Source organism: Pan troglodytes, chromosome 17 (assembly GCF_028858775.2).
Source record: "Pan troglodytes isolate AG18354 chromosome 17, NHGRI_mPanTro3-v2.0_pri, whole genome shotgun sequence".
Taxonomy (NCBI): Eukaryota; Metazoa; Chordata; class Mammalia; order Primates; family Hominidae; genus Pan; species Pan troglodytes.
Genome location: NC_072415.2, coordinates 61736286 through 61758121, shown reverse-complemented (window position 1 = coordinate 61758121; position 21836 = coordinate 61736286). Strand labels below are relative to the sequence as shown.

Genomic DNA, 21836 nt, shown 5'->3' with positions numbered 1-21836 from the left:
ACTCAAACAAATTTACAAGAAAAAAAAAATCAAAAAGTGGGTGAAGCATATGAACAGACACTTCTCAAAAGATGACATTTATGCAGCCAACAGACACATGAAAAAATACTCATCATCACTGGCCATCAGAGAAATGCAAAGCAAAACCACAATGAGATACCATCTCACACCAGTTAGAATGGCGATCATTAAAAAGTCAGGAAACAATGGGTGCTGGAGAGGATGTGGAAAAATAGGAACACTTTTACAGTGTTGGTGGGACCATAAACTAGTTCAAACATTGTGGAAGTCAGTGTGGCGATTTTTCAAGGGTCTAGAACTAGAAATACCATTTGACCCAGCCATCCCATTACTGGGTATATACGCAAAGGATTATAAATCATGCTACTATAAAGACACATGCACACGTATGCTTATTGTGGCACTATTCACAATAGCAAAGACTTGGAACCAACCCAAATGTCCATCAATGATAGACTGGATTAAGAAAATGTGGCACAGCTGGGTGCAGTGACTCACGCCTGTAATCCCAGCATTTTGGGAGGCCAAGGCGGGTGGATCAGAAGTTCAGGAGATCGAGACCATCCTGGCTAACATGGTGAAACCCCGTCTCTACCAAAAATACAAAAAAAATTAGCCAGGTGTGATGGTGGGCACCTGTAGTCCCAGCTACTCAGGAGGCTGAGACAGGAGAATGGCGGGAACCCAGGAGATGGAGCTTACAGTGAGTCGAGATCGTGCCACTGCACTCCACTCCACCCTGGGCAACAGAGCAAGACTCCATCTCAAAAAAAAAAAAAGAAAGAAAGAAAGAAAGAAAATGTGGCACATATACACCATGGAATACTATGCAGCCATAAAGCAGGATGAGTTCATGTCCTTTGCAGGGACATGGATGAAGCTGGAAACCATCATTCTCAGCAAACTATTGCAAAGACAAAAAACCAAACACTGCATGTTCCCATTCATAGGTGGGAATTGAACAATGATAACACATGGACAAAGGAAGGGGAACATCACACACCAGGGCTTGTTGTGGGGTGGGGGGACGGGGGAGGGATAGCATTAGGAGATATACCTAATGTAAATGACAACTTAATGGGTGCAGCACACCAACATGGCACATGTATACATATGTGACAAACCTGCACATTGTGCACTTGTACCCTAGAACTTAAAGTATAATAATAATAATAAAAAAAGAAAATTCTTCCAGCAAAAGATATTAACAGGAATTGGGCTTCAGAGAACCCAGGACATGAAGATGTGCAAAATGCTTTGTATAGCCTTTTTTAGTTTGCCTTTATTGCTGTATTGTAAATAGATATTAAAATTGATATTTATGAGTGTCTTCAGATTGAGTTACAGCTCTTGTTTCCCAGCCCTCCCTTTCTCAAGTCTTCCATGCCTCCATTGCAAATTTTCCAGCACAGATATTTTCAGAAGCCGGATTCCTGTATTGGGGAAGTTTTTCTGCACTTTAATCACTGATTTGTACCTACACAAGGGGAGAGGTTGTAACTCGGGGAGCTAATGTAAAGAGAAGCTGTACCATTTAACATATGTATATGAATTTGTCATTTTTACTTTAAAAAAAAAAAAGAAGAGAATTTCTTGCTTAGTTTGTGGAGGTGGGAGGGACTGGAGGAGGGATATGTGGTCAGTTGTAAGTCCTTGGGTTTGCAGGGTAAGGGCTAGGCCTAGATAGGTGACTGAGGGGGTGCATATTTGTGCTTTCTTAGGGGAGACCTAGTACTCCCGTTCTGCCAAGGAGTTTAAAAGAGAGATAGTATGGGCATTGCAGTTTCTTTGAGAGGGTCTACACAGGAGCTGATTATTAACACATTGAAGGAGAGTGGACGGTTGTAGGGATAAGGTACGTAGGTCACGAGCAAGGGCCTGTCCAAAAAGGTGGAGGCTGTCTCTGAAACCTTGAGGTAGTACGCACCAGGTGAGCTGACGTGAAAGGTGGGTGTCGGGGTTTTCCCATGTAAAGGAAAAGAGGTCTTGAGAATCAGGGTGCAAAGGAATTGTGAAAAAAGCTTTCTTTAGGTTTAGGACAGAAAAATGGGTGGTATTGGAGGGAATTGCAGAAAGTAAAGCATATGGGTTAGGAACTACTAGACATACTGGGAGTATAGCTTGGTTGACGAGCCTAGGTCCTGTACTAAGCGATAAATTCCATCTGGCTTTTTAACAGGTAGAACTGGTGTGTTAAAAGGGAGTTTGTTGGGCGGTGTAGGTGACTGGCAAGGAGGCGAAAAATGATAGGCTTTAGGCCTATGAGAGCTGCTTGGGAGATGGGAAACTGCTTCTGTGATAGGAACTGGGTGGGCTTTTTAAGGATAATGCATATGGGGGTGTGGTGTTCTGCGACTGAGGGTGTGGAAGTATCCTAAACAGCAGGGTTAACTACAGATGGGGGATAAGGAAAAGTTGCATGTTTTAGAGTGGGAGGGTGAAGGAGTAGAAGAAAGCTAGAAGTACTGGAGGGGTCTGGGTAATGTGTTGGGTACTATGGGGAATGTGGAAGTGGAGAGTAGTGTGGAGTTTTGAAAGGATATCTCTGCCTAGGAGCGGGGTTGGGCATGAGGGCAGGACTAAGAAAGAGTGAGTGAAGGAAAAAGGGTGCAGGAAGCAGAAAAGTGGAGGGGTGGCTCGGGGTTTGGAGACTTATCCATTAATTCCCACAACAGAGACTTGGGAGGACTGGGTGGGTTCTGAAAAATTAGATAAAGCAGAGTAGGTTGCCCCGATATTAATTTTAAAAGAACATACTGGCCTACCTTCTACCATCAGGGTTACCCTTGGCTTGGATGAAGAGATGGTAATTGCTGGGGCATCCATTCCAGGGCACCATCAGTCTTCAGCAGTAAGGCTGATGAGATCCAAGTAGGAGGTTTTGGCCAGCTTAGGAAGGGTCGGGGGCGGTCCTTGCGGGGGCTGCTCACAGTCCAACTTCCAGTGGAGTCCTCCGTAGAGGGGGCACAGCCTGGTGGGCTTACCTGGATTTGGGCATTGTCCGGACCAGTGGCCTTCATTGCAGCACTTGAAACAGGCGCCAGGTGGAGATGGATTGTTACGAGGCTTCCGTGTGGAGCTGCGGCCCCGTGGGCCTGCAGGGCCCCTGATGGCAGAGGCAAGCATTTGAAACTCTGCCTGTTTTTGCCTTCTACTTTCCTAGTCACAATTGTTAAAGACTTTGAAGGCTAAATTAGGAAGGTCTCATTGTAGGGTTTCAGGGCTGTCATCAAGCTTCCGAAGCTTGCACTGAATATTGGGGGTGGATTGAGAGATGAACCAAAGGTTTAAAATAGTGGTTTCTGCTGAGGATTTGAAGGGGGAAAAGGGGTTGAGTTACCAGGCAGTGGAGGATAGATAGGGGTGTAAGGTGGCGGGATGGGTTTACAGTCTTCAGGAGAGGGCGGTGAGGAAGGAGAATGGGTACAGGCAATACTAGAATTGTCCTGAGGAGGGGAAGGTGTAGGAAAAGAAGTGGATACAGCTGACTGGGAAGATAGTGGCTAAGAAGATGGCAGCTGGGAAAATGGTGGCTGGGAAGGTGGTGGCTGGGAAGGTGGTGGCTGAGAAGATGGCATCTGGGAAGATGGCGGCTGAGAAGGCAACGAGGAGGCTTGGGGAGTTAAAGAAGATCTTGAGAGGAAGAGGTAGGGGCTGAGAGGGGTGGACAGCAGCCAGCTGAATCAAATGAGGAAAAAGAGGCAGGGTCAGGAGGAGAAAGGCAATCAAGGTGGTGAGAATGGGGGAGAAGGATTTGAACAGGTGAGCAAGAACTGCAGAGGTTGCATTGTGATCTGATTGCAAAAAGGCCTGGACAGAAGGAATTTCTCACCCTTTCTCCAGTTGTGGGCAATAATTGCTTAAATCAGTTAAAATTGTAAAGTCGATTGTTCCATTTGCGGGCCATTCGAACTCATTATCCAATTCGTATTGTGGCCAGACTGAATTGCAAAAACACAAGGTGCTTAGGGCGAGTATCTTGCCTGAGGCCTAAGGTTTACAGGTTTTTTATGAGGCAGCCTAGAGGGCTGTTTTTTAGAATGGAGGACTGGGAGTTTCCCATAATGGAGGGTAGGCTTGGGAGAACAGGAAAAAAGACCTTCCTGGATGGCTGGAGGGAGACAATAAAAGGAGCAATCATCACTGCTGCCTTTTCATTCCGGAAGGGGATCAAATGGCCTAGAGGCGTCCCCCTAAGACCAGATGATTCAGCGAGTGCCTGGCACATGCCAGAGCCTTCTTGGACCAACACTGGATTTTCAGACCGGAGGAACCAAGAGAGGCCGTGTGGATTTTTCTCTGTTAACCAGGCTCCTGGGGAAACTTACTAGTAGGCGAGATCAGTGACCGACGTGCATGCACAGAGAGGTGACTGGAGGCTGAAGAACTTCCTTTGTCTGGCTGCTGTGGCCTGCTCTCTGGGGTGGAGGGGTAGTTCCATGGGGGACACAGACCTGAGCCCCTCCTGGGTTTCAGCACCGGACGTAAGGTTCTTGTGTTGGTTCAAACCCCAAGAGCACGCCAAGAGACAACACGAGGCAATGTGGAGCAACATGCTGTTTTAATGAGCGCCTGGGTGCAGGTGGGCTGAGGCCTAAAATGGCGTTAGCCCCTAGTGAGGACAGGACAAAGCTTTTATAGTCTCCTGTAAACGGGAAGTGTCCTAGTCTGATGTAACTGCTACGTTATGCCCAGATGGCCTTTTTCTCGATCTTCAGGGGTACATGTCATCCGGCTGGCTCTCTTCTTGCTTCTGCTATCTTGCTGGCTCACGCTGCTGACGCAAGTGGCCTTGTGCTTTGGGACTGGGCCTGAGAAGGGAGGAGTTACTCATCTCCTTAAGCTTTCAGGACCCAGGGAGAATCTTAAAGCAAGGACTGGAGGGAAGTTTCATAGGATCATGCTGGAGGGGGCTCCATGTAGAACGAGGTCATGCTGCTGGGGCTTCCTGCAGAGCGAGGTAGTTGTGCCAAAACGTTGTTTGCGATTAGCCATATGTATTAGGGTTCTCTAGAGGGACAGAACTAATAGGATAGATGTCTATATGAAAGGGATTTTATTAAGGAGAATTGACTCATAATGATCACAAGGTAAAGTCCCATGATAGGCCATCTGAAGGTGAAGAGCAAGGAATCCAGTGGTAGATCAGTCCGAGTCCCAAAACCTCAAAAGTAGGGAAGCCAACAGTGCAGCCTTCAGTCTGTGGCCAAAGGCCTGAGAGCCCCTGGCAATCCACTGGTTAAGTCCAAGGGTCCAAAAGCTGAAGAACTTGGAGTCTGATGTTTGAGAGCAGGAAGCAACCAGCACAGGAGAAAGATAAAGATCAGAAGACTCAGCAAGTCTGCTCTTCCATCTTCTGCCTGCTTTATTCTAGCGACAGGGGCAGCTGATTAGATGGTGCCCACCCAGACTGAGGGTGGGTCTGCCTCTCCGAGTCCACTGACTCAAATGTTAATCTCCTTTGGCAACTCCCTCACAGACACACCCAGGAACCGTACTTTGCGTCCTTCAATCCAGTCAAGTTGATGCTCAATATTAACCATCACACTGTCTCTCAGAACAATCATTCTCCTTAACCTGGAACCCTTTCCTCATTGCTGTTTACTTACCTTATCAGGACTCCACAATAAGGTTGGTTAGAGATTTGGGAGCAAGATCACTCAAGTTCAAATCCCAGCTTTCTCACTTACTAAGTCAGCTGGCTCTTCCTTAAGTGGTTTAACCCCTAACTCCATGCTTCAGTTTTCTCACCTGTAAAATGGTCATTAAAAATACTTGCCCCTTAAGGACTGTCAAGAGAATTATGTTATTACATGTGGAAATGTGATAATGATATAGGAGTTAAAAAGAAATTATTTAGACAGATAGGGTAAGAAAGTCCTCAGTAAGGTTTTCCCTTGAATGAAAAGCAGCCCCAAATCATTTCTTTTATAACAAAAAAGCAGCCTAAAAAACCAAGCCACAGCATAGATAAGCAAGCTGGAAGCTTGCATGGATGAATGCTGGCAGCTGTGCCAATAGGAGAAGGCTACCTGGGGGCTAGGCAAGTTCAACATGGCGGCTCCATCATCCCTTTTCCTTGTCAACCACGTGTACAGTAAGGAGCAGACAACATGGCCACTGGCCAGGTAGAAAACCCATTTGCATGATAAAAAGATTAGGGTCGTGTGGCCAGCTTCTTCACAGACTATGTAAATGTCACACCTGCTCCAACCAATCTTTAGGTCCTATGTAAATCAGACACTGCCTCTTCAAGCCAGTCTATAAACCCCAAACTTCTTCCTCCTCCCCTCCACCCTGCACACTCCACCATGGACCATGGACCAGAAGTCCCACTTTGACGCCCCTCTCTCTCTGCAGGAGAGAGAGCTATTCTCCTTTCTCTTTCTTTTGCCTATTAAACCTCTACTCCTAAACCCATTCCTTGTGCGTCCATGTCTTTGATTTCCTTGGCTTGAGACAACAAACCTTGGGTATTTCCCCAGACAAATAATGTCACTTCAATAATATATGAAAAGTATTTAGAATGTATGTTTATGTGCCATATAAATGTTTGCACATAACTGAAGGAAATTATTAGTTTCCTTCAGTAGACATTTTCACTTAGTCACCATGAGCATTTTACATTTTTCCTATTTCTTGTGAAATAATAAGCCTGGCCTTACTATGTGAAAAGCTAACTCAGCTGACCTTGGCAGGCAATGGCAATCAAAGTTACCACCAAAGCGTTTTCCTCTAATCCAGTGGTTCTCAGCCTTGGTCTTACCCTGGAACTCAGGGAACTTTACATAGTACTGATGCCTGGGACCCAACCCCAGATTTGCTCATTTAATTGGTTTGGGGGCAGTCTAAGTATTGGGTGTTGTAGAAGCTTCCCAGATGGCTCTAGTGCACAGCCAAGGTTGAGAACTCTCGCCAAACCTTCTTTCATGGAGGTGAAGTGCGAGTGGGGTTTTTGAAGGTCAGATTCACTCACCACATGAAACCAGGATGTTAGTAGTGCTTCTTGAAAAATAAGTGTTTCAATGCCAAATACATTTTAGAAGTTCTGGGTTAAACAACAGCAAATAATAAACAACCTTTGTTTGGTAGAGGATTTATAGGACTTTTAAGGGCCTTTGGTATGTTAATGGACATTGAAACTCTCAAAGAGGGGGAATTATACATGGAGCCTTTCCTAAACTAATTTAACCACAGAAACTTTTTGAGTTTGAGTGTCTTGGGGAACTGGCAATCTGAGAAATACACTTTGGAAAATGCTAAATTTATGGCAATGCCAAAAGCAGTGTGGAAAACTGAGCGAAGGCAGAGCCTAGGGGAGCTCTTGGGTCTCCTGATCCTGACTCCCCTGTTCCTGGCTCTCCCCTGACAGAGCATTCTAGCCTGTTACCACCACTCACTTTACTGAGAAGAAAGAGATCACCCAAAAAGGACAGAAATTGCCCATCCCGGTCCAAGGGGAGAAAAACAATGCAACACAGGGGAACGGTAGTGGACTCAGTGTTCAGCTGCCCTGGAAGCCTGAACAAAATAGAATTTTTGTTAGGACTGGAGTCCTTGGCTTCCAGGTGTGACTCAGGAACCACCAGTATGATGGTGGGGTGAAAAGGATGTTGGGCTGTCTGTCCAGAAACCCGAGCATAGTATTCAGAAAACTGCCTCCATCCTCTGACTTGCTTTTCTTAGTAAAGCTAAAATTGTGGCTAGAAATTGCAGCTATACAGTCGCTAATTTCCATGACTTAATAGTATATCCCTTTCACTTTAACCTTATCTTGTACAGTGCATCGTTTTCAAAACTTTTTCACACTTATTGTCTCATTAGATTCACAGAACAATCTTATCTGCTAGGCAGTGCTAGTATTCTTGTTATCCATATTTTTCAGAGGGGAAAACTGAGTCCTAGAGAGGTGAGTTGACCTGCCTGAAATTACAGAAGTCTGTGATGAACCCAGGTTTGAGTATAGGTCTTTCTGCCACATGTTCTTTCCACTGTGTTCTGAACCTGCTTTCAAATTACAGATTTATAGAATTCTTATGGGGGGGAACTTCCTTTCCCCAGGATGCATGTTTCCAAGTGAGGAGTAGCAGGCCTACCTCTATCTACATTAACCCATTTTCCCCAACAGAGGGTAGAAAGAGTGACAATTGATTGGAAAGTTTGGGAGCAGAGGGTGAGATCCCTGGGCTTACGCCCTTCTGTACTTGGCTGTGGGCATCTGCAGGCAGTGCACAGTCTCTTCTGCACCAGCCTTATGGCAAGAGAAGGCACAGAGTTTGGGGAGGAAAGATAAATTCAGAGGAAGGTTAGCGGCTCCTTTAGCTGCATGCTGAGCCATGGCCTCCAACAGAGCTTTTATCACAATAAAACCTATTTTGATCTCCATCATCTATAATTCCTGAGTGTGGCTCTTTTACAATAGATTCCAAACATGGGTAGGGAAATGGGCCATTATTTATTAGTCCCCCCCAGACCTTATAAATTTTATAGCTGAATCAAACCTGAAGTTATTTGGTCTAAGCTGCTGCTTTTAAAAAATGAATCATCTGAGTAACAGTCAGGTTTTATTACTTGCTGAAAATCACACAAAGCTGATTAATGCATAAGCCACTGGGTATCCTGACTTACTAGGAACCATTACTTTTGTCCATTTAAGCATGGTTTCTTCAGGATTACCCAAGAGGGAGGCTGAGCTCATGTTTGGAGCACCCCCCCCCAACACACACACACACACAGCAGGTGGCCATAACAAAATGAGGAAACAAATGTTATAAATAAATTGATATTCAGTGAGGTCCAATAAATCATTGAAGTAATCATTGTGGTTGGGAGAGAAAATTACAATTCATTGGGCATCCCTAACCTTCAGGATAGTTCTTAGTTTGAATTATACATGAGAATATCAGTCAGTTTTACTGCAGTAAGAACCCCCAAATTCCACTGGCTTATAATAACCAGCATTTATTGATCATGAATTTTAATTGTTGGCTGGTGCAGGTCATTTGTGGTGGTTCTTCCCAGCCCTGTTCCCCATGTTTTCTCTCTCTAAGACCCAGGCTGAAGAAGCAGCCCATATTCGGGACATGGCATACTTGTGGAAGAGGAAACAGAGCAGGATAATTCATGGAACCCATGGCGCCTTTTAAAGCAACTTTCACGCAAGGCAGACAACACTTCTGCTCACATCCCTTTGGCCAAAGCCTGTCACATGGCCAAGTAAAGAGGGATGTAAGCTGCTCCCTCAGGAGGACTACAAGTCCCATGGCCATAAAAGGGCACGTATAATAGAGAAGGAGAGAGCACATACTTGAGAGAAATAATACAATCATCCACAGAGTGTACGCCGGGTCTGTAGAAGTCCTAATCTGGACCTGGCCTTAAAGTGAGAATATATCACCCTTTTGACCCTCTGGAAAACCCTCCCCTAGAGTTAGAATGGGGTGGAGGAGGTTGAAATGTAAAAGGAGGAGAGAGTTGCATCAGGTGAAGGGAGTAGTCCTGTAAAATGTGCTTTGGATTGGAGTCCACTAAAGAGACCATCCCCAACCCCTCCCTGGGTCACTAGATGTCTTGCAGGTTATTCATGCAGGAGAGGGAAAATTGGGTATGCAGTGGCACAAATAATCCAAAACTCATTGATATTTGAATACTTAATGCTGTTTGTGATTTCTGTAGCCAGCATAGTTCCCTTCTTGATTGCACTTCACTGGGATCACTGTGAAGGTTGCTTGGTATTCCCCACGCACACAGCAGCTAATGGGAAGAAGACAGTGAGGAGGAGCATGAGATGAAAGTCAACTAAGTAAGGTGAGGCTGGCCACAAAAGTGATTAATTCTCATAGGGACAAATGAGTAACCTCTTACTCCCAGCTGAATTCTAAGCCTCACACAGGGAATGAGAGAGAGCAAATCTCGTGAGACTTCACTGCCTTCTCCAACTATTGATTCTGCAGTAGCCTCACCCATTCTCCCAGGATGTAAACTCAAGATTGGTGAGGAGAGGCCAGGGCTCACGCAAATTATAGCCTGCAGCATGCTGCAGCCCTTGAAAGGAGTTCAAAATTTTTTTTCTTTATTCCCTCTTGTATAAAGGAGTGATTGAAGGCCCACTAGTTGCAAATGTGTGGGCACTATAGGGAAGTCAAAAGTAATAAGGAGACACTATCCCTGCCCCTCCAAAATTATTGCTAGTGATGATAACATTTTATAACTTTAAAGCTCCTTTAATGTTTTAAGTTGCTGCATAGTAGGAGGCCAGAGCTATAGAAGCAGCTCTGTAACCAAGAAGCTACCAGAGGCCCCCTCTAAGATTTTTCTGTCCTTAGAGACGTTTTTCATGTTCTCAAGCTTGTAAGGTGCAGTACCCAGGGCTGTGGTGGTACCCAGCCTGGGAGGTGGTGTCTGTGGGCTTATGAATTTGGGAGATAGCACTCAGCTAAAGTAGCTAAGCTACCAGAAATAAAACAACAGAAAAAAATGCAAAATCTCTTGTCCATGCACCATTTTGCATTACCTCACTGTCTAGAAAAATAGTTTGCAATATTGCTGAGTGGTTAAGAGCTTAATTTTTTACAATAGACTATCAAGTTCAAAACTTGACTTACCCATTTATTACCTGTGTGACCTTGGAAAAGTTATCTTACTCTGTGTGCCTCAGTTTCCTCGTCTAGAACTAGGATTGTTATGAGAATCCAAAACACAATGTTTTATTTTCTTGTTGCTTAGCTAATTACAAAACACACACTGAAGCAGCACTAAGAATATGATGGTTCTACTATAACAGTACAAGTCTAAGTCTCTTGAGATACTAAGGTTCAGGCATGTGATTTAGTTTCTTTCAACCAGACCTAATTGCAAGGGCCTATGATTTGGAAGTGAGGAAATGGCAGGTATGGGATTTCCATTTTGCAGCCCGGGGGGTGGCAGAGGCCACATGTTTCTGTGATTGGAAGTGGGGGAAGCAGGAGAGGCCACTTGCTATCATGGATAGGGCAGTGGGGTCCTGGGATCAGTGGCCAGTTCCTCAGGGTGTTTCCAGGAGTTGTTAGTAGAAATCAGCCTAGAATTGTCCCTCTAGTCCTTTTTGTGACTCTGGGAGCTAGAGAAAGTAGCCTGGGCTCCAATCCTGGCTCTGCCGCTTAATAATTGTGTGATCTCAGGCAAGTTATCTCACTGCTTTATGCCAGTTTCCTTATCTGAAAAGTGGGGCAAATAGGTAGCTGTTGCACAGGGTTTTCATACAGTATAAAGGAGTTAATATAGGTAAAGCATTTAGAATGCATCCTGACACATGGTAAATACATTAATGTTACATTATGGTTGTTGTTGCTTCTGTTGTTATTATTACTAATAATATATTTCAAACTAGCTAAAGTGGATTCTTTTATCTATGAGTAAAAGCACAGATTAATACAAAGAGCAACATGCTTTGTACTTGAATTTTTAGGTAAAGAAGTATTAATATATATATGCATTGGTGCCTGAAAAGGCCAAGAAACTATAGTTTAGAAAGTGTATAAATGGATGAAGACAATTAAAAAAAATCATTAATGAAGTCAGGGAATTACAGGATGGAATGCAGAATAGGGACAATCAACTGTGTTACAAGAATATGAAAAACCTCACTGAAAGAAGTATAGAGAAAAGGTGCTGATTTAAGCAACTTTGGAAATGAGCAGAGACCTTAAGACTAAAGGCAAAAGAAACTGTACACAAGCACTGTATCCAAACTGATAAAGGCTTTCCTACACAGATTACAGGCAAGTGGAGGAGGCTAGAATGACTCATATGGTAATAGATTAGAGTTAAAGATGTTAGAATTAACTCTGCTGGGTGTGGTGGCTCATGCCTATAATCCTAGCACTTTGGGAGTCCAAGGCAGGAGAATTGCTTAAGCCCGAGTTCAAGACCAGCCTTGACAACGTAGTGAAACCTCATCTCTACAAAAAACATGGGAAGTAGCTGTGTGTGGTGGTGCACACGTGTAGTCCCAGCTACTTGGAAGGTTGAGGATCACTTGAGCCCAGGATGCAGAAGTTGCAGTGAGCCAAGATCATGCCACTGCACTCCAGCCTGAAAGCAGAGATTCTGTCTCAAAAAAAAAAAAAAAAAGAGATTTGCTCATTTTCAGCTTAATATAGTTAAACGTATAAATATATGTAAATAGGTGTATGTACACAGGTTAGCACATATACATATAATTCTCTCTTCTGTCAGCTAAGAAAGCCTAAAAGAAACAACATCTTTATGGCACACCTAGTGCTCAGATCTTGGTTCCTTATATCATTCTGCAATAAAAGGAACCAGGGATCCTTGAACAAATTGCCTGTTCTAGCACTAGTGAAGGAAACACAGAAGATAAGCCTGGAGCAGCACCTTATAGTGCCAAAAAGTAAGAAAGCGCTAAGAAAGAAAGAGAAAGCGGGGCTGGGGAGAGGAAGTAGGGAAGGTAAGGAAGGGGAGGGGAAAAGAGAAAAAGGGTGGAGACAGGGGGTCCATAGTAATAGGATACATCAATAGGAGACAACTATAAGAGTTCCCAATGGCCAACTCTGGGTCAATTTGAGTGCCAAAATAAAATTATAACCCAAACTATAAAATAAATATCCATGAGTCTATACAGATATAGATGATTTTAAAAATAAATAATTGGAGTAAAAGGGACAAATCTGTGAAGAACAATTCCAAGTGATTTATGTGAATACTCCACCTCTAGTATGTAGAGCATAACTCCCCCCGACCAAAATGTGAGCTATCTATACTGATTTCCTTGCAAAAAGTACACTATGGAAAGGTGAATGGGCAGCAGGCAGTAATTTGCTATAGAGAAATCTGACAAACAATACCTTGGCCAGGTGATCAAGGTCAATATCAATAGTGCTCAGTCAAACAAATCATATGTACCCTTGATATGATTTAGTGAGATACTGAAGGATAATATAATGAGGCTAACTGTATTACCCCTGTGCTCTTCCTCCCAAAAACCTATAACCCCAGCCTAATCATGAGGAACAAAATTAGAAAAATCCAAATTGAGGGACAGTCTCTACGAAATACCTGACCTGTACTCTATCCCTCAAACTGTCAAGGTCATCAAAAATAAAGAATGTCCAAGAAGATGTCACAGTCTCGAGGGGCCTAAGGAGACATAACAACTAAATGGAATGTGGTCTCTTGGATGGGATCCTGGAACAACAAGAAAAGGCATTAAGTAAAAACTAAGCAAATCTGTATAAAGTATGCATTGTGGTGAATTTTTAAAAAAGTGAATGAAGAAATTTCAAAAGAAGAGATAGACAATGACAAAAGCTTTATTAATATCAACATTTTGAAGACACAGACCCAGCAACTGGAAGGGACAATCCTGCCATACAAGAAGCTCTTTTGGATTCTACAGTAGATGCAGAGAATGCCTTCTGCTGGTGGACCTGTTATACCACAGCTGAAAGTTGTGATTTGGACTGATATTAGAACCTGTAAAAACTACACTGATGAAGTTCTCCAGCACAAGTTGGAGCTAAATCTGCTTTAAAAGAGACCCAGGAATTATTCTGATAAATTTTGTAGTGAAATTAGTAGGATTCTCAGAAAGATCAGCCTCTGAGAAGTATGTATCAACAATCAACTTCAACACTTGGTTCAAGAATACTGTGCTCCACATCCCAGCTGCCTAAGACAAGAGATGGTGCCAGCTGGGAAAAGAGAGAAGAAACTAAAAGGAACAGATTTTTTTTTTTTCTAAAATCACAGAAGGATAAATGAGAAAAGGAATAAAACATTAGCAGCATTTCTAATGGTACCATTTTGGTAAATCTTAAACAGAACACAACTGAGGCAACAATTTAGAAGGACATTAGAATTTATGAAGCGGCTCCAGTCAAAAGTTGAGCAAATAATATGACTAGGGATATGCCTAAAGCAATTATCCCAGAATGTGCAGTAGATGTTTCTTAAAATGTATTGTTACACTTGCTCCTAATCAGTTGCTTTCTCATGTTCAGTTATATTTCATTTTGCTTAATCTGTAAAAACAATATATCACAGAACCTGTTCAGTGGGTGAGGGAATATATATGTATCTAAATACATGTATATATCATATATATCTAAATACACATAAAGATATATATGCACACATATATATATACATAAATTGTGTTATGATGAATGTAATTTAAAGCTCTTGAGAATTAATATGATGTTTAATCGAGTCATTTTAAATGATCTTTAAGAAAGCATAATAGTGACCATCTCATTTGATTTTCTGAGGAATTTTGTGAGGTAATAACACCAGGTATTGTAATCCTCATGTTACAGAGGGGAAAATAAGCCCAGAGAGGTTAAGTGGCTTGCTCAAGGTCACAGAGTTAGAAGAGCTTGCAATATAGTTGGGGTAATAAAACACATCCAGGCACATAAAACATCCTGAAATAATTAGAAGCTTGTGTTTTTTTTCTGAATCGAATTTCCAAGCCCCAAAGATATTCTCCTAACTAAAAAGAGATCCACACAAACAAATCATTTTTGTCTGCCTGAGAAATACAGCGGGTTCTTTTTGAGGGTGAAAAACAAATTTGCCTTCTTCGAGCTTGCAGATGAAGTAGAAATATTGGTGCAAGACTTTTACAGTTCATTAACTGTCATCCAGAGCAAGGAAGATTTGTGGCTTGCTTAAGGGACCGTTGGGCAGGGGTACGACACGCATGCCAATAGGTTTAACTGTTTAGCAACGGGCTGTGGCAACAGACCAGGAGGCCACCAGCTCCTAGACAAGGGCAATGAGGACATCAGTCACACTCAGAGTAGATTGCTTTGGGTCCTCACATTAAAAAAATCTCTAGAATATTGTGTGTAGAATTATTTTTATGTTCTTTCTGGAGGTTTCCATTGTAAAATCAATATTTATAAGCCACTTCTGGAAGACCTATGTTGTTAGTATTAGGTACTGTAAATTGAATATTACAGCCATCAGCTCCACATTTCTAGTTCTTTAGATTTATAACCAGCATTTCAGATATGCCAGAGTGAAGGACAAAAGTTAGACTAAAATCTATGGCAGAAAAGAGCAATTAACACATTTATTCAATGACCAAGCAAAGTGTTCTTTTAGTTTCAACAGAATTACTTGGTATTCTGCCCATGACAGGTTGTTTACTCTAAAATAAATTTCTAAAGAATTGACTGGTTTGGATCAAATGTGTAATCCTGAAGGGCATAAGAAAACACCTGGAATTCGATTTTGAGGTCAGTCACTCATCTTGAAAAAAAAAAAAAAAGTGACTGGAAACTTCCTAATGAGCTTATCTTGTGATTGTCCTGATGTTTGGACCACTGTGCTACATCTGTTGATGTTTGTTGTTTATTTTGGGTGAAAAAAAGTCTTCTGTGCCTATGTGAGTAATCAATGCCTGATATTAAGTGATATTGTGTTAGATTTACTTAGAAGTAAATCAAAAGAGCTTGCATTTCACAGAGGGATATACACAGTTAATATTGCCCCATGCTGAAAACGTCAACCAAGGCACATGCTATTATTTACAGTAACAAACAATTACCCTTCGCAATAGAACTAAAAACAGAATTCTGACTCATGAATATGCTTTTAATATTTCCCTGCTGTGGACATTAATTTTTCCCCACCCTGGAACACACTGAGAAAGAGTGTTGTGTACATGCAGAAGAGTGCATGTGGGTGTACATGTGCCTGTGTGTGTGAATATAAATAGTGAATAAAACAGAACTCCACTCATTATTTTTTACTAAACACAAACAATAACATCTAGTAAATGTTTAGCAAATGTTTAACAAATGTTCTGAAAATTTTAATACAGAGCAAAGATTATTACTGATATATTATTTTAAGACTATTAGTATAATTAATATTTCAATGAGTGATACACAAAATATTATGATGATCCTTTGAGACCATAATCATGTTGTCAATGATGAATTTTTTATTTTTTATTTTTATAGGTATATAAGAAATATATATATTTTCAGAGTACTTGTGATAATTTGATACCTTCAAATAATCAAATCAGGGTAATTGGGATATCCAACACTTCAAATATTAATCCTTTCTAATTATTCTCTTCTAGCCATTTTGAAATGTAAAATTGATTAATGTTAACTACAGTCACCCACCTGATCTATCAAACACTATGTTTTATTCTTCTAAGTGTATATTTGTACCCATTGATCAACCTGTCTTCATCCCTCTCTTCCTCTACCCTTCCCAGCCTCTGGTAACCACCAATCTACTCTCCATCTTCATGAGATCCACTTTTTTAGTTCCCACATATGAGAACATATAATGTTTGTTTTTGTTTTTCTTTGCCTGGCTTATTTCTCTTAATACAATGACCTCCAGTTTCATCTATGTTGCTGCAAATAACAGGATTTCATTTTTCATGGCTGAATGATATTCCATTGTATATATATCACATTTTTATTATCCATTCATCCAATGATGGACACAACGGTTGATTTCATATTTTGTCTATTATACATACAACTCCAATAAATATGGAAGTACAGATATCTCTTTGATATATGGATTTCCTTTCTTTTGGATATATACCCAGCTGGATATATGGTAGCTCTAGTTTTAGTTTTTAAAGGAAACTTCATACTGATTTCCTTAGTGGCTGTATTAATTAACCTTCCCACCAACAGTATACAAGGGTCCCCCTTTCTCCATATCCTTACCAGCAGCTGTTACTTCCTATCTTTTTGATAAAAGCCATTCTAATTGGGGTGAGACGATATATCATTGTTGTTTTGATTTGCATTTCTCTGATGCTTAGTGATGTTGAGCATTTTTTTACATACCTGTTGGTCATTTGTACGTCTTTTTTATGAGAGATGTCTATTCATGTCCTTTGTCCACTTTTTAATTAAATTGTTTGTTTGCTTTTTTGCTATTGTTTGAGCTCCTTATATTAATATATTCTGATAAGTGTTTTCTGATCTGCATTTCTCTGATGATTAGTGATGTTGAGCATTTTTTCATATACCTGTTAGTTATTTGTATGTCTTTTCTTGAGAGATGTCTACTCCTGTCCTTTGTCCACTTTTTAATTGAATTGTTTGTTTGCTTTTTTGCTGTTGAGTTGTTTAAACTCCTTATATTAACATATTTGATGAAGGTTTTTATCATAAAGCCATGTTGAATTTTACCTAATGCTTTTTCAGTATCTATTGAAATGATCATAAGCCTTTTATTCTTGGTTCTAATAATACGATGTATTATATTTATTAATTTGCATACATTGAACCAGTCTTGCATCCTGGGATGAATCGCACTTGATCATGGTGAATGATCTTTTTAATATGTTGTAATGTTGTTGAATTCACTTTGCTAGTGTTTTGTTAAGGATTTTTTCATCTGTGTTCATCAGTGATGATGGCCTGTAGTGTTATTTTTCACTTGTGCCCTTGTCTGGTTTAGGTATCAGGGTAATTCTGGGCTTATAGAATGAATTTGGAAGTATTCCCTTTTCTTCAGTTTTGTTGAAGAGTTTGAGTACAATTGGTATTAGTTCTTCTTTAAAGGTTTGGTAGAGGGCTGGGCATGGTGGCTCACACTTGTTAATCCCAGTACTTTGGGAGGCTGAGGCAGGTGGATTACTTGAGATCAGGAGTTTGCGACCAGCCTGGCCAACATGGCAAAAACCCATGTCTACTAAAAATTCAAAAATTAGCCAGGCATGGTGGTGCACATCTGTGATCTCAGCTGTTCAGGAGGCTGAGACAGGAGAATCTCTTGAACCTGAGAGGTGGAGGTGGCAATGAGCTGAGATCATGTCACTGCACTCCAGCCTGGGTGACAGAGTGAGTGAGACTTCATCTCAACAAATAAATATAAATAAATGTTTGGTGGAATTCAGCAGTGAAGCTATCAGGTCCTGGGCTTTTCTTCGATGGTAGACTTTTTCTTACAGCTTTGATCTCATTACTCACTGTTGTTTTATTGAAGTTTTCTATCACTTCATGGTTCAATCTTGATAAGTTGTATGTTTCCAGAAATTTATTCATTTCTTCTAGGTTTTTCAATTTGTTGACAATATAGTTGTACATAATAGTCTCCAATTCTTTGTATTTCTGTGCTCTCAGTCACTATGTCTCCTTTTTCATTTAATTTTATTTATTTGGATGTTCTCTCTTTTTTTCTTAGTCTAGCTAAAAGTTTGTCAATTTTGTGTATCTTTAAAAAAACAACTTTTCAGTTCATTGATTTTCTGTATTTTTTTAGTTCCAATTTTATTTATTTCTGCTCTAATTTTTATTATTTCTTTCCTTCTACTAACTTTGGGTTTGATTTTTGTTCTTGCTTTTCTAATTCCTTGAAGTGCATCATTAGGTCTTTTATTTGAAGTCTTTTTCCTTTTTTCATATAGGCATTTATTGCTATAAACTTCTACTAAAAATACTGCTTTTGCTGTATCCTATAGATTTTTGTATGTTGTCTTTCTGTTTTTATTGTTTTAATGAAGTTTTTGTTTCCTTCTTAATTCCTTCATTGACCCATTGGTCGCTCAGAAACATGTTGTCTAATTTGTATGTGGTTATGTTGTTTCTGAGTTTCTTCTAGTTATTGGTTTCTAATTTTAGTCCATTGTGTTCAGAAAATATAGTTGATAAGATTTCTGCTTTTTTGAATCTGTTGAGACTTATTTTGTGGCCTGAAATATGGTCTTCTGGAGAATGTTCCACGTGCTGATAAAAAGAATGTATTTTGCAACAGTTAGGTAAAATGCTAACTCTGATGTTTCTTTGCTGAATTTCTGTCTAGATGATCTGCCCATTACTGAGAATGGGGTGTTGAAGTCCCCTATTATTACTATATTGCAGTCTACTCTCCTTTTAGATCTATTAATGTTTGCTTTATATAATTGGGTGTTCTGGTGTTGGGTGCATAGCTATTTATGATTGTTATATCCTCTTTTTGAACTGAGTTCTTTTTATCATTATAGAATGACTTTCATCATCTCTTTTTACAGTCTCAGACTTGTCTGTTTTATCTGATATCAGCATAGCTACTCCTGCTCTTTTTTAGTTTTCACTTGCATGGGATATCTTTTCTATCTCTTACTTTCAGTTCTTATGTGTCTTTATAGGTGAAGTTGGTTTCTTGTAGGCAACACATAGTTCAGTCTTGTTTCTTCATCTATTCAGCCACTCTATGGCTTTTAATTGGTGAATTGAGTCCAGTTATATTCAGTGTTATTAGTGATAAGTAAGGACTTACTACTGCCATTGTATTGCTGGTCTTCTGGTTGTTTGAAACTCCTCTCTTCCTTTCTTTATTTCTTACTGTCTTCCTTTTTGGTTAAATTATTTTCTCTGGTAGTATATTATAATTCATTACTTTTTTGTTTTTAGTGTATCTGCTGCAGATTTTTGCATTGTAGCTACTCTGGCATTTACAAAAAAAAATCTTATAACAAGTTATTTCAAAGAGATAATAACTAATTTTAAATCTTGAAAAAGAATAGAAACAAATGAAGAAAAAACCAAAAGTTTATACTTTAACTTCATCTCCCCACATTTTGATCTTTCATTGTCTTAATTTACATCTTTTTATATTGCCCATCTCTTACCAGGTTGCTGTTGCTGTTATTGTTTTCGATAGATTTGTCTTTTAGGCTTCATACCAAAGTTATGAGTGGATTGCATACCACAACTACAGTATTGGAGTATTATGGAGTTACCTTTGTGCTTAATTTTACCAGTGGGTTTTATACCTTCAAACATTTTCTTTTTTCACGTTAGTATTTTTTTTCAGACTTAAGAACTCCCTTTAGCATTTCTTATAAGTCAGATCTGGTGGTGGTGAATTCTCTCAGCTTTCATTCATCTGAAAAAACTTTATCTCTTTTTCATATTTGAAGGATAGCTTTGCTAAATACAGTATTCTTGGATGGCAAGCTTTGCTAAATACAGTATTCTTAGATGGCAAGTTTTTTTCTTTTAGCACTTTGAAACTGCCATCCCACTCCCTCCTGGCCTGTATTGCTTCTGTTGAGAAGATTGTTGCCTGATGAATTGGAGTTCCCTTATATATTATCTGTTTCTTTTCTGTTTCTTCTTTTAGGATCCCCTTTTTCCTCAACCTTTGAGAATTTGATTATATGCCTTGGGGTGGTCTCATTAGATTAAATCTGTTTGATGTTCTCTAACCTTCTTGTAACTGAATATTTATATCTTTCTTAATTTCTGAAAAGTTTTCTGTTTTTGTTTCTTTGAATAAACTTTCTACCCTCTTGTCTTTTTCAACTCCCTCTTGAATACCAATAGTTTTTGGATTTGGTCCTTGGAGATAATTTGCTATATCTCGTAGGCAATCTTCATTCCTTTTCATTCTTTTTTCTTTTCCTCTTCTGACTGTAATGTCAAATAGACTGTCTTCAAGTTCACTGATTCTTCCTTCTGATTGATCCATTCTGCTGTTGAGAACCTCTAATTAATTTTTTAGTTTATCAAACATATTTCTCAGTCTAAGATTTCCATTTGACATTTTTTATTATTTCAATTTCTGTTGTATTTCTCCAATAAATTTCTGAATTGATTTTTTGTGTTATGCTGTAATTCACTGAGTTTTCTTAAAAGTACTATTTTGAATTCTAGGTCAAAGAGCTCACAAGTTTCCATCTTCTTTCTGTCCAATGCTGGTTCTTTGCTTTGTTCATCTAGGGAGGTCATGGTTTTCTGCTGTTGTTTTTGTGGAGATAAATATATGTATTTGCATTAAAAGGTTAGTTATTTATTACTATCTTCTCTGTCTTGCTTTTTGTTGTTGGTGGTGGGTGTTGTATATGTTTGCTTAGAGGTTCTTAGTAATTTACCTGTTGAATTTCTTAATTTTTTTTTTCTGCTAGGTCACTGTCAGCATTAGATGGCACTTTAAGCCCAGATTTGCCTTGGCTCTAGCACACAATCAGAGCGCTGTTCCTCCAGAATGTGGGAGGTCCCAAAGGGCATATTGCAGCAGTATGAGAAGGCTGGTTAGGGATTTGTGTCCATGGGACCTGTGGAACATACTTCCTACAGCCTGGTGGTGCTGAACAGCCACTCTGATTTGGTGTCTCTTTTGCCTGAGTTACGGACCAGGGTTTCCAGGGCTGGATGGAAGTCTCACCTTCCTCCTTTTTCTCTTGATGTCCTCGGAGATATTTTTCCCTTCAGGCACTCATGATGCTGCCCATGTGTTGAGGCAGAAACAGGTCTCCTGCCAGTAAACCCAAGATAGTGGGGAAGCTGATTGTCCACCTCAATCTTACTTTTTCCAGTGTAGAAACCATGAGTCAGAAGAAATTTTCTGCATGCTTGGTGCTGGGCAGATGTAGGGGAGGGGTCTTGCAGATATGGAAATCCAATTCTTTTACCATCTGCTCAGAGTTTTTTTCACTTCTCCATGGCCCCAGGAACTGACTCATTTTCATATTTGAGTTCTGGGATATTGCTGGTGATAATCTTGGCATTGTATATTTGTTTTTGGTTTTCTGTGGTGGCAGCCAGCTTGTGTTTACAACACCATTTTGGAACTGAAATTATGTTCAATTAATTATTAAATATTAATTATCTTAGATTCAAACTGGTACATAGAATGCTTGCTCTACTTTCAATAATACAAGTGTATATTTTGTAATATAGATATCATTAATATTGACACTTCTATCTCAAAAGCTTTTTACATCTTTGATTTTACAATCAGTGGTTAAACTGTCAACCAACTGGTAGTTCTGATGTAATTGGTATTGCCTATTCATGCATTAACTTGGTTGTAAATGTTCCATTATTATTACTGCAATTAAA

General features: G+C 40.1%; 1 pseudogene; it reads right to left on the bottom strand.

Moving 5' to 3' along the window:
* Positions 1–2756: 2756 nt before the first annotated feature.
* LOC129137857 (transcription factor NF-E4-like) lies at positions 2757–20463 on the bottom strand (annotated as a pseudogene).
* Between the last annotated feature and the right edge of the window lie 1373 nt (positions 20464–21836).